Source organism: Taudactylus pleione, unplaced genomic scaffold, assembly GCF_031769625.1.
Source record: "Taudactylus pleione unplaced genomic scaffold, aTauple2 ptg000673l, whole genome shotgun sequence".
NCBI classification, from domain to species: Eukaryota; Metazoa; Chordata; class Amphibia; order Anura; family Myobatrachidae; genus Taudactylus; species Taudactylus pleione.
In genome coordinates, this window is record NW_028285075.1 from 1,401,911 (window position 1) to 1,414,739 (window position 12,829).

Below are 12,829 nucleotides of genomic sequence, written 5' to 3' on the forward strand. Positions count from 1 at the left end.
ACAATCTAGTGAACGTTAATGTTTTTGTTATGTGTGCCGTGGCATTCAAGTGCATGCCCAATGATCCTGGAAAGTACTTAAAACCTGAGCCAAGTTAACTTCAGAAAATGCTGAAATATGGAAACTATTTGGTAATTGTGAAAGAAATGTATATTATGCCTAATAAAGAGATAAATAGACAGAAAGAGCTATCGGAGCTGTGTTAATCAAGTGATACAATTATACACTTTTAGGGCCTCTAATTCAGTGGCGCGCGCTAAGTGCACGTAATACTAATGTTAACGTAGTTGAGCGATTATTTGATACTGCGCAAAATATTCTGAACACCCCCACTGCGCATGTGTTACCCAGTGTGTAAGCACACATACATTGTTGCATACTGGAACGCTGGTATCAGAGGCAGAGAGGGAAAACCATGGGCGTTCCTGGGCGATGACTGGGAGGGGGCATGAAGTGTACGCAGTATAAATCCGTCACATGGGCATGTTATGGGAGTGTCGCGTGCGTGCCAGTGAGAGTGGCTGCGTTCTCAGATGCACAGTTGGCACGAGAGAGGCCGTTCAGATGGAGACTCCGCACCTGCCATGGGGAAGATATAAGTGTAGATGGTGCAAGCAATGGTGGCGTGTCTTGAATCACCGAAGTTGTTACACTGAAATTAAAATGGCAATAGTAGTGAATGCTAAATCAGACTTTTTTTGCACTGATTGCTGTTGCCGTCTTAAATCCAGCTCTCAGCGGCTTTGGAAACCTGCAGTTTAGTAAATATAGCCCTATGGAGGATTTCCGGGTGACATAAAAATTAGGCAACTAATTTAATGGGCTAAAATGTGTCCTAGAGCAGTGTTTCTCAAACTCAGTCCTCATGGGACCCTAACAGTGCTTGTTTTCAAGATATCCCCAGGATTCCTTAGTACCAGCTGTAAATTTATTGTGTTACTCAATTAAGACAACTGTGCTCCAGCTAGATCAGGGGTGGGCAATAAAGGGTGCTGATGATCTGGAAAACATGTACAGTTAGGGTTTCATGAAGTCCATGTTTGAGAAACACTGCCCTACAGAAATCACTGCCCTACTTCCACTTCACGTGGCCTGTAATTATGTATCTATTTTATGTGCAAAAACCAGAAAGTCCTCAATTGTGCACAAATTGAATATATTGTAACTAGCCACGGCTTCTGCCTTGGCTTGCCAGGGGGTCTGTAATTATGTGCATGCTCTGGATCGGGAATTCTCTGCCACTGCTAGGCAATCCTTGCGGGTGTCGGATTTAGGTATGCAGTCGGGAAGCCGGCGGACCTAATCCCGACAGCCGGCTTCCCGACTGCTTAATCCCGGCGAGGGTTAAATAACAGGCGTCTAAATCTAGACACCTGTCATTTTACTAACGCCGGCATCCCGATCGAAGGGACGCCAGGCGCCGAGTACGGATAGCCATGGGGGGGGGGGGTTAGGTTTAGAGTTCCCAGCGGGGACTTAGAGTTAGGCACCCCCCGGGAGGTTAGGTTTAGGCTAGGGGAAGGGGGGGTTAGCGTTAGGCACCTCCGGGGGGGTACTTAGGGTTAGGCACCCCCCCCGGGAGGTTGGGGTTAGGCTAGGGGGAGGGAGGGTTAGGGTTAGGCACCCCCGGGGGGGGGGATTTAGGGTTAGGCACCCCCCCCGGGGAACTAGGCTGCAGGGAAGGGGGGGTTAGGTTTAGGCACTTAGAGGGGGGATTAGGGTTAGGCACCCCTAAGGGAGGGTTAGGGTTAGGGGGTAGAATTAGGTTAGAGAATACTTACCTTGGACGATTGGGATTACCTCCTCTGCCGGGATGCCGCTGTCGGGATTCCAACCGCCGGGCATGGGTCTGACGGTGAATCATACCGATTCCTCAGATTTAACAGGGGGGGGGGGTTGGGGGACTGCATCCCCTAGGTAAAATTCACCACTGATAATTATATTCCTAATATCCCGCATTCCACATATAAACCCCTCCCACCATGCCTCCCAAATCTGTCCATGCCTATTCATTATCCTGAGCAAGTAATCCTGCCACCATTTCCATGCTAATCCGTGTGAGACACCTTTCAAACAAGCACAACTGGCACACTCACTAGTATTGCCGCCTCACGTTACTGGGGTCATGGGTTTGATTCCAACTTTGGCCCTATCTCCGTGAAGTTTGTATGTTCTCCCTGAGTTTGTGTCGCTCTGGTTCCCAACAAAGACCTACCCAGTGTGTGTGCGATTGGAAATAACGACTGTAAGCTCCACTGGGGCAAGAAACAAATTTTCTCTGTGCTGTGCAATATAAATATGACTGTTAATTAGTGAATCATTGTAAAAACAGGTGCACAAAAACTACAAACCTGTAAAACAAAACATTCTGAAAAGTTTTATCCATTGAGTGTATTCCTCTAGGTGTTTCGCAGAAGGTTGGGCATTGTATTTGCCCATTGATTATAGCTATGAAATAGTCCTGAATCAACCACACTACATGCTTACTGGCGCTCATTAAAAATGTCAAATCTGAGACACCAGTCCCTGCAGAAAGACATATTATATTCTCTATTGTTGCTTATACGTTTGAACGGGAACGCTATCTTCTTGGATAGAACACGCTCGTACACCACTATAAATCTTTCAAGACAGTTACACAAATATGAATGAGCAGATGCAGGCGGATTCTCCCACCAAGAGAGGAGTCATTTGAAATTACACCAATAACTTCACACACTTTTGTGTTCTGCTGAGCGTGTAGCAAAGTCATCAAGAAAAAAAAGGAGAAATGCACGGACACCTGAAGGTAAATTAAATATTTATAAACACAACAACATCTTTGCAGATGGAATTACTGATTTATTAATAATTTCCATAAAAAACCAGTGGGTGACATCCACATAAGTCATATCTTTTGCTTTCAGGCATGATTCCGCCCATTCATTTCAGATCTGGGATTGGGCGCGTCTGATTCGCTATCAGTAAATTGGCAGAGCATGTTTCCATTAAAGGGGACTTGACGACTAAATGTGAAACTTATTTATTATAGCTCAGGAGGATGGATAAAGTGTAATTGACAAAGTCCCAAATTTCCCTTTAATCCCCTTTTTGCTGAATGAACGCATGCACGGCACACTGAAAGGTCAGCAGATGTAGGGATCATCAATCCCAAGCAGGGGGCGTTTCTAGAGAGGAGGGGGCCTGTGTGCAGTCTCCGACATGGGCCCCCTCCTCTCAGTACGGCGGCCGGCAGCGCAATGAGCTGTGCGCGGCCAGCGCCGGAGTTATAGACTCTGGGCACTAGAGTGCATGCAGAGTCTATAGAGTTTGCGCAGGTCACCGGGAAAATGGCCGCAGCGGCCATTTCCCCTGTACTGCGCATGTGCAAACGACGGGGAAATGGCCACGGTGGCCATTTTCCAGTAGTTTTTACACCGCCGGACACACGCGCGGACGTGAGACTCCAGAGCGGTAAGTAATGCTATGGGTGCAGGGTGGGCGGTGCGGGGCCCCCCTGGAGAGGAGCATGGGCATGTCTTGCTGCCACCCACTCCCTTACTGAATGAAGTGGGCTTTCCGGACCGCCCGTATTTTTGTGCTGAATTGGATCATTGCGGCCCTGCCCTGCTTCACAGCGCAGGTAATCACAGCATTATGTAGCGGGCAAGCCAAGGTGCAATCACGTCATCACGCCCGCCCACTTTGTCGCGACAACCCCCCATACTGCGCTAATCTGACCTGGCAACCAGTAAATTGGCAAGGATGATGCGTATAGCTTCCATTATGCTTAACACTAGTCTCTTATTTTGATGGTATCCAACGGTGCAGAGCGCAGGCAACATTTTATCAGACGACTCCGTTACAGGGTGACACTAATCTGGCCAAAGGACCATCACCAGTTTAGGTGAGTACCGGCACCCATGAAAATAAAAGACTCATTTTTATACCACTATGTACCCTCCATGGTACCATATTCCAGGCCGAAACAAAGTAGCCTAAAGTCAGGAGCCAGCTATTGTGTAATAAATGAGTAGCCACACACAATTGTTTGGGTGTGCATAGATGAACACTGAGAGGAAATGTACAGAAAATGATCCAATATGTCAGACATTAAACTGCTTATATGACAATATGGAGCCAATTCACTTATATATTGCTGCACCCAAAAAAAACAAAACATTGAATCAGCTTTGTGCGCCAATAAACCACAGCTCCAGCCTTTGGCAGTTAATTGCACACTGCATTCATATGTGGCCCCCATCGTACACTGCACCAGCCCGTGATCCCAAGTGTACACTGTGCTAGATGGTTGGATACTGTCCCAGCATTTGCCCCATAGCAGACTACGCCAACATGTGGCCATCATAGCATATGGCACAATTCTGATGCACCCCCATAGAATATTGCACCAGGTACAGTTCCCTATGGAATCCTATACGGGCTCTGCTTTGTAACCATTTTTATCACTCATGAACACAAGATGAAGGGCGCCGGTGGGAGCCTTGGGGCGTGTCCAACACAATGCGGACACCATTTTGTTGTAGTCACTTTTGTGCTACGCATTTCGATAGATCCCTTCCTGCTATAGTAGTGTATAGCTGGTGTGGAAAGGTCTGTGATGAACGGTGTGAAAAATGAAAGAGGTCACCATGAAAAAAACCACAGATTACCACAAAACGTAGAGCGTGCTAAGACTACCAACATCATTTGCAGTTATTTCTTTGCAATGACATTAACGTACTATGTATGCGGGCTGCATGAGACGGAAAACAGTGATTTCAGTTCATTGATAATTTGGCTAATAGTCAGTTCCAAATTAAGTTTGGCAGTCCATGATCATTAAAACCTGAATTGGTTCCTAAGCTCTGATAAAGTTTCAGCTAATAGCTGTTTGGACAACAAAATATCACACAAATGCTACCTCTGAAAAGCATAATTTTTTTTATTTCCTTAATTGATTCAGAAATTGCAAGTTTGTGATTCATGCGAATAGCAAAATTATGCAGGATTATTTAGTGCGCATCTTTTACCCTCATTTTGAAGGAAGACTGTAATTAGCCATTTACAGTTATGTGCCCACCAGCAAACAAGACTGGAGGTGATGCTGATTACCGGACCGCTGACTTGCACTGCTTTGAACTGTGTGTTAACCCCATATGATAAACCAATTTTTATTATTATATTAACTTGTGCCCCAATAGAATGTGCCATCTTGTCTTTGTGTCCTGAATAATCACCAGAGCAAATCCTGCAAAAGTGAATGCTTTATCGGCCGATTTAATTGCACCTACCACATTTCCATCTACAATATTAAAGCCCCAATGCAGACCCCCCCCCCAACATTTTTCTCAAGCATATATTTTTTTAAGTACACCCCTTGTAATACTGCAACTGCAGATGAGGTGTGTTGATGCATTCAGAAACTGTTATCCATCAATTCTGCTGCAAATCATAAGATTCAATCAGTTCCTTACGGAGCTGTTCTGGATTATCTTCACTGTAGCAGATCTCCAGTTAGTAAACAGCTATCAGGCCAGGCTCCAGAAGCAATTAGAGTTTGAGCACTCTTCAGAATAACGGTCCAAAATCTCGGAGCCAGCTTTAAAAAAAAAATAAAAAAATATAGGAGCCCGTGTACGCTCTGATGCCAAATATTATATTTGAACCATATTTTGGGCCAAGTATACAAATGTAGACCATGGGCTAAATGGAATAGCTTTAGGGTTGGTTCTGCCTTTACAAAAATTGGTACTTTAAATCTTGCAGCTAAATTGACAAAGTATCTCTACTTTCGGCAACTCAGAGGCTATTATATTTGGCCCCATGTCTGATGCATCATTTTATGGGGTTTGACATGCCCGGTGTTAAGTACATAAATATGAGCTATATCTGCTGAGAAGCATAATATGCTGAGTAACATCTACTGCCAAGTATAATACTCTGAATCATATTTACTACAAGTATAATATGCTGAGCCATATCTAGTGCAAGTATAATATGCTGAGCCATATCTACTACAAGTATAATATATTAAGCTGGGTCTACTGGAAGTATAATATGCTGACCCATATCTACTGCAATGTATAATATGCTGAGTGATATTTACTTTCAAGTATAATATGTTGAGTCACATCTACTGCAAGTATAATATGCTGAGCCATATCTAGTGCAAGTATAATATGCTGAGCCATATCTAGCGCAAGTATAATATGCTGAGCCATATCTAGTGCAAGTATAATATGCTGAGCCATATCTAGTGCAAGTATAATATGCTGAGCCATATCTAGTGCAAGTATAATATGCTGAGCCATATCTAGTGCAAGTATAATATGCTGAGCCGTATCTAGTGCAAGCATAATATGCTGAGCCATATCTAGTGCAAGTATAATATGCTGAGCCATATCTAGTGCAAGTATAATATGCTGAGCCATATCTAGTGCAAGTATAATATGCTGAGCCATATCTACTACAAGTATAACATATTAAGCTGGGTCTACTGGAAGTATAATATGCTGACCCATATCTACTGCAATGTATAATATGCTGAGTGATATTTACTTTCAAGTATAATATGTTGAGTCACATCTACTGCAAGTATAATATGCTGAGCCATATCTAGTGCAAGTATAATATGCTGAGCCATATCTAGCGCAAGTATAATATGCTGAGCCATATCTAGTGCAAGTATAATATGCTGAGCCATATCTAGTGCAAGTATAATATGCTGAGCCATATCTAGTGCAAGCATAATATGCTGAATCACATCTACTGTAAGTATAATGCACTGAGCCATACCTACTGCAAGTATAATATACTGAGCCATATTTACTACAAGTATAATATGCTGAGCCATATCTACTACAAGTATAATATATTAAGCCGGGTCTACTGCAAGTATAATATGCTGACCCATATCTACTGCCATGTATAATATGCTGAGTGATATTTACTTTCAAGTATAATATGTTGAGTCGCATCTACTACAAGTATAATATGCTGAGCCATATCTACTGCAATAATAATATGCTGAGCCATATCTACTTGCAAGTATAATATGCTGAGTCATATTTACTCTACAGCAAGTATAATATGCTGAGTCATATCTACTGGAAGTGTAATATGCTAAATCATATCTACTGCCATTATAATATGCTGAGCCACATGTAGTGCAAGTATAACATGATGAGTAATATCCACTGACAGTATAATATGCTGAGTCATATCTATTGGCAATTATAATATGCTGAGCCATATCTACCACAAGTATAATATCCACTGAAAGTATAATATGCTGAGTCACATCTATGCCAATTATATTATGCTGAGTCATATCTACTGCCAATTATAATATGCTGAGTAATATCTATTGCAAGTACAATATGCTGAGCCATATCTACTGCAAGTATAATATGCTGAGCCATGTCTACTGCAAGTATAATATGCTCAGCCATATCTACTGCTAGTATAATATGAGTAATATCCACTGGAAGTATAATATGCTGGGTCATATCTACTGCAAGTATAATATGCTGAGCCATATCTACTGCAAGTATAATATGCTGAGCCATGTCTACTGCAAGTATAATATGAGTAATATCCACTGGAAGTATAATATGCTGGGTCATATCTACTGCAAGTATAATATGCTGAGCCACATCTACTGATTATTATTATATGCTGAGTCATATCTGCAAGTATAATATGCTGAGTGATATCACTGCATGTACAATATGCCGAGTCAAATCTGATACCCCCCTTAACAACTAGTGGACAGTAGTGAGAGTTCCAATTGAGTTATAAAAATGGACAATTGCACAGTAGACTCCATCTATCAGCCGGATTCTACTGTACTAAAAGCTGGATTTTTGTAAAAAAAAAAAAAAAAAAAAGTGATTATTTTTCAGTATTATTTATTTTTTGTATTCATTCATTTATAATTACATTAGTCGAATCCCCAAAAACTGTACCAGAGAGGACTTTGCATTTATCTTCTACAAATATTTCTGTAGGTCATTTAGAAATCCATAACTGTGGGGAACTTTTTGAAAATAATTATAATACTTCAAACGTGCCCTCATTTGCTGTGGCAGGAATGTCATTCAGGTTTCCACTTGTGGAAGAGAGGAGACAGTAACTAGAAGGGAAGTGAACCTACAAGCAAGACAATGGCGTTGGGCTGATTTCAGCCTGGACTCAGGCAATCGTCTTAGTCTCTGCCGCTGTGAAAATCGTCAATGCTGCTTTCAGAAACAGCAGGAGACATATTAGGGTGTCACAGTGATCAATATCCCCGACTCGCAGCACAAGGGGTCATGGGTTTGGCTCCATGGATTTTCTGCAAGATGTAGTCTTTATATACAGTACATACTGTAAGCCTTAAGAGGTACCACTCGTATTGTTATATTGCACTCTCTCTGGCCTGATTATATTATCTTATTTATGTGATTACTCCAGACAGTTAGATTGTCACGCAGTAGAAAGTGACGCTTTGCTTGGCACATCAATTATAACTAGAATTAACTGCCTGCAAACTCTGTGCCTCAGGCTACTGGAAATTCCCCATCCTCATGCAGCTCAACGTCACCACCAGCGGGCTGTCTAGTGCGAGTCTCAGTGCTCACAGTATAGGATGTCTAAGCAGAGCTAGGTAACCGGTGGGAGTTTGAGTCACGGCATGCCACCCACCTTAACCTGGTCTAAAGGATCCACTTGCTCTATTAGCACCACATGATCTCCGTATATATCAACCAGTTAAAAGGTTTTATTTTTACTCTTTAAGTGCAAGTTCTTCACAATTATCTCTTATTTATAGATTTCCACAATACTGCACCTAGCACTCAGAATGACAAGTCATGTATTAAAAAACAAACCCCATATATAGAAACAGACGAAGGACATGCACAATTGATGGAGAAGGTGAACACCTGAAATAGAGGGTAGAGAGGGCTTTGCTCTTTATTGTTTAAAGGGAAATGGGCAAACAGAATGGATCTCCGCTTGTGACTGGGAGAGAGTAAGTGGGTCGCAGTTGGGCGTTTGCACATACGCTAAATTCAGTGAGATCTTCGCAAAAGAACTGCGGTCTATTCACGCGTAATTGTACGTGTTTGTAGACGGATCTCTTGCATCTAGTAAAAAGGCTGATGCAAGTGACGGCCAAGCGTACAAATAGGAGCGGTCCGGCCACAGAAATGCCTACAGCTCGTCACACAGGAGAATAGACACATTTAGTACCGTGCAAGCAATGTGGAAGTTATTATGTCTGATGGTGCGTACACACGGGACCGATCTCCCGGGTGTGCTGGATGATCGATATCGATCATCCAGCACAACACCAACTCACCAACGACTATAACGACCCGCAATCAACGATCGCGGGTCCCTATAGTAACCTGGTCGATACCGACCAGGTTGGCCTGCATGCACGGGCGATGGATGATATCGTTATCGTCCAAGCGTGCCTGCGCATCGCAGGTCGTTGGGCACCGAAAATGCACGATCGATATCGTTATCGTTCATATCATCCACTTTAATCGTACCGTGTGTAGGCACCACCTTAACTTCGGCTCTGAATCTCAGCCTTGATGTTTAAAACTTTGGACTTTAACTATAAATGAAGACAGCTAGCTGCTATGCACTGAGCAAATCAGCTGGCACGGTGCCATAATAACCAGTTTGCACTATATTTGCCCTTTGTAAATAATTACCCTCATGTGAATCATGTTTGGTTGGTAAGAGAGCCCGATGCTATGTACAAACTCCAAGATAAAATTGTGTTTTTGTCATAGGAAGTACTTTGTTTTCCTGCCATACTAACACATAACAAAGGACAGGCATGGAAACGAAGAAAAGGAGAGCGGTACTAATGACACGTAAGTGGATTTGCAAGTGGAAGCGCTACATTGAGTACAGCTGAGAATAACAGTCAACATATGGAGAAGTGGTTATAGAACCTCTGTGCAGAAAAATACCAAAGCTACAAAGGTTAACAGTAGACGCAAGTAAAAAAGTAATCCAATCTCAATCTTGTACCCGTTACCTCCTGATGGTTTATTCTTCTGTCAAATATACCTCTATAATATGGCATTTTACTATTTCATAAATTCTTCTTGGTTTCCAGCATTCCAGGGAAAATTCAGTTACTTTGGGATATTAATTTATATAGACTGGAATTTATAACTTTTGTACTTTGCGGTTCAGATTTTTCTCTCCGAGGGACTATAGGAAGGAAATAAATGACTGACAGGAGAAGTAGCAATCAGTTAGTAAGACAAGGGGCTGGGTTGATTACTGCCTAGGCTCAACTACGTAACATGTTGTTAACCTTACAATTGGGAGGTAATGGGTCTAGTCCAATATTATTGTAAATTGAATCCTAAAAGTAAACTGTATATCACTTCCCCGCAAGTTTAAATCGTATGCTTCAAACATATAGATTCTACTGCAACACCTCCATAAATACTATTATTAGTGCCTCTATCCAGTGCCCTATCAGATGAATATTATAGAAATATAGGGGTATATTTTAGAGATGTGCGGTTCGGTGGTCCAGAAAACAGAATCCACCCGAATTTCGTGAATCCAGATAAATCCGAGTCTCAGTTCTGATCTTCTAAAGAGATCCTGATAAATCCAAGTCACGGTTCTGATCTATGTCTCGGTGCGGAATTCGGATTTTAAATGCAAATTTCGGGTTTTGGATTTTAAAAGCTTTTTTTTCAATTATCTTTTATTTAAACAAACAGATCCAAAACAAAAATCAAATCCAAAACACGGGGGTCAATCGCACATCTCTAGTATAGTTACTAAGCGGCGGGTTTTAGTTTTTTGGTGGTCTTCCTGCGGCTTATCGGTGGGATTGGATCCCGCTGTTTCGCTAAAGGCAAAAACGACGGAAAACCGCAAAAGAAGCCAGCTTTGGAATAGAAATGAGCACCGGAACACCAACAACATTATTTCCATTAGAAGTATAGAAACCCCAGATTTACTAAGCAGTGGCTTTAGAAACCGTCAACAAAACGCAGACAAACCCATAAAAAAAAATAGGATTTTCTAAGAGGCTTGATAGCTCAGAAAAGTGTTAGGCGCAGCGGCAATGCTGGACGCAGTAGAGTGATTTAATTTTTTCGTGAATGCATCTAAGACACCCTGCTGTATGCATCCAGATAGTGTGCACACAGTGGGCCTGATTCAGACCCGGTCGCAAGCGCTGAGCACTCGCAACCGGGTCGATGGTGGCCCACAGTGCATGCGCACGACGGGCAATCCGTCGCTCCGGGTCTCGCAACAAAGGGGGCGAGCTGTCAATGTTGAGTGACAGCTCGCCCCCTTTGGTGGGCGGGCCGGGGGGGTGGCTGCCCAAACGGAGGCATTTCCATGAGAACGCCTGTCGTTTGGGGGCAGCCCCACTGACATCACGAGTGATGTCAGTGGAGAGATTCCGGCTCTCTGAGGCTTGAGGCCACGAGACCCTACCACAAGGGTCGTTGCAAGCCTGATGGTCGCAATAGTCTTGACCATCGCGACCATCATCATGGCCGCTCGCTGTAGCTGTGAGCGGCCAGGTGCCATTCTAAGAAAAAAAAAAAAACGGCCCTGATTCAGAGCAAGCGCTCTGTCAGAGCGACCGGGTCTGAATCAGGCCCCAGAGTACGAATTGCGACTGAGGAGCACGGGAGATGCACGTTCTCTCAAATGTTTTGAAAATGTATGGTCCGTCTTGTGGGTGCATTATGGGAATGTAGCATTCGGTCAGTACCGAGATGCATATAGGAGGCCATACTTAGAGCCGTATTCGATTAGAGCGGACCCGCAATACTTTTCTGCCTCTGGGACTTTTCGCCTACTTCGCCTGTTTTGTCCCCCAACATTTTTTTTTCGCCCCCCCAAATTCAAAGTGATTTTTTGGGGTGTTCTTAAGTGTTTTTTTTTTTTTAGGCTGCAGGGGGGTTCCCGCAACGTTGCACCCCAAAACCCCAATTCTGCACTTTTTTCCGTCTGCTATTCATAGGCGAAACTTTTTCGACTATTACATTGCATTGACTTTCCGCCTAGGCGGAAAGTCTTTCAAATTGAATACGGCGATACTTTTCCGCCTGGCGAAATGACGTCATTGGCGAAAAGTTTCCACCAAAACCACCCGAAAACGGCTTTTCGCCTCAAATTGAATACGTGCCTTAGATGGAGAACCTGCACCTGCCATGGGTCTGGTGCAAGTTCTGATGCATGGATGTACACAGGCGAAGGGCTTTGTAGAGGCATTTGCATAAAGTCGCAGCACCGCAAATGACGCAGACACGGACGCTTCTAGCTCCGGCTCAGTATCAGCTACATGATGAGGGCAATTATCATGTATTGAATAAGGAGGCAGATACTGTAGCATTGATTATTCTCTACTATCTCAGCAATATATTAGTAGGAAATAAAATTATTGTTTATTATATTAACAGAGCAATATTATTTATGAATTATATTAAGAGAGCAATATTACGTAATAACTATATTAAGAGGGCAATATTATGTATTAATTTTATTAGGAAAGCAATATTATTTCTGTATTATAATAAGAGAGCAATATTATTTATTAATTATCTTAAAGGAGCAATTTTAATGTTTTTTTTTTTTTATGTTTCTAAAGAGGGGCACAACATTTACTATTTTATGGCTATAGAAATGGTGTCCACATCATAAATTCCTAGTAAATTCAACCTGTAAAATCTTAAGTTTCACAATTTTTTCTTTTTAGTGAGAACTTTATTATTATTATTATTATTATTATTATTATTATTATTATTAATATTATTATTAGTAGTAGTAGCATTATTATTATTATCATTATAGATTTTTT

At 42.3% G+C, this 12,829-nt stretch overlaps 1 protein-coding gene across 1 annotated transcript in view; it reads right to left on the minus strand.

Moving 5' to 3' along the window:
• CAMTA1 (calmodulin binding transcription activator 1) overlaps positions 1-12,829 on the minus strand; it is a 1,701,345-nt gene that overhangs the window by 1,305,137 nt on the left and 383,379 nt on the right. The gene's annotated exons all lie outside the window — the stretch shown is intronic.